Source organism: Apteryx rowi, unplaced genomic scaffold (assembly GCF_003343035.1).
Source record: "Apteryx rowi isolate R43461 unplaced genomic scaffold, aptRow1 scaffold_864, whole genome shotgun sequence".
NCBI classification, from domain to species: Eukaryota; Metazoa; Chordata; class Aves; order Apterygiformes; family Apterygidae; genus Apteryx; species Apteryx rowi.
The window spans coordinates 186,133-187,055 of record NW_020451165.1 but is presented as its reverse complement, the minus strand read 5'-3'; positions in this window follow the sequence as shown (position 1 = coordinate 187,055).

The window sequence follows — 923 nt, the reverse complement described above, 5'->3', positions numbered from 1 at the left end:
GCTGCTGAGCTGCGTGGAGAGTGCTTGGGATTTGTTTTTTTAGCTTTTGATACTCCTCCAGCATCTCACTGATGAAAACTGTTAGGGTAAAAGACCACGGCCTGGCAATAGAAGAGCTGTGTTGTATTGGCTCAGTTGTCCGATGGCCCCCGCATACGCAGGAGGCTACAGAATGGCTTTTGCAGCATCCTGGGTTTTAATTAGAGATTTACTCTGCTTTCCTTCCCCATGCTCTGGCCCTTGAATGCCCCTGCTGAACCCTTTCCATCTATGTTTCTGCCGAATTGGGGTGACACAAAGCTGCATCTACCAGACTGGCAACACTAGAAAATTCCTTTCCACGCAGGAGATGCTTTGATATGATTCACCGATGGACTGTTTTAAGGCTATTTGCCATCCTTTATACGGCAACAAGCTCTAGCCAATTGAGAAAACTAGGCCAATATCTGTATTAAGAACTGCATAGCTAGGTCACACTGAATATAGATGAGCTGAATTTTTTTTAATGTAATCTTTCATCTGTAGTTTTGAACTGAAAATATTCATTTCCAAATCTGTGGACTCATTAGGGGAAATACAAACCATTTTCTCTGTTCTCTGTTGCTTTGATTGGAACAATCAAAGTTTCATTGTTTTCATCGTAGGTTGTTTCTTTACCATGTCACAGAAATAGCTACTTTAGCCAGCACCACTGTTTCATTCAGATTTCTCATTTCTCTCCTGGTTCCTTTCCTGTGGCTTTAAAGTTTTTGCTTTCATACATTTTCCAGGAATATTTGGGAAGCATCTTGTCCCCCTTAAAAGGCTGCCTGTACTACTCCTTGGTCTTGCGTGACCTGTCCCAGCATCAGGCCTTAACCCTGGTCCTTGGTCGAAAACCTGTCATATGCCCCCTTTTAAGCCACCCCAGTGGGTCCGGGGGG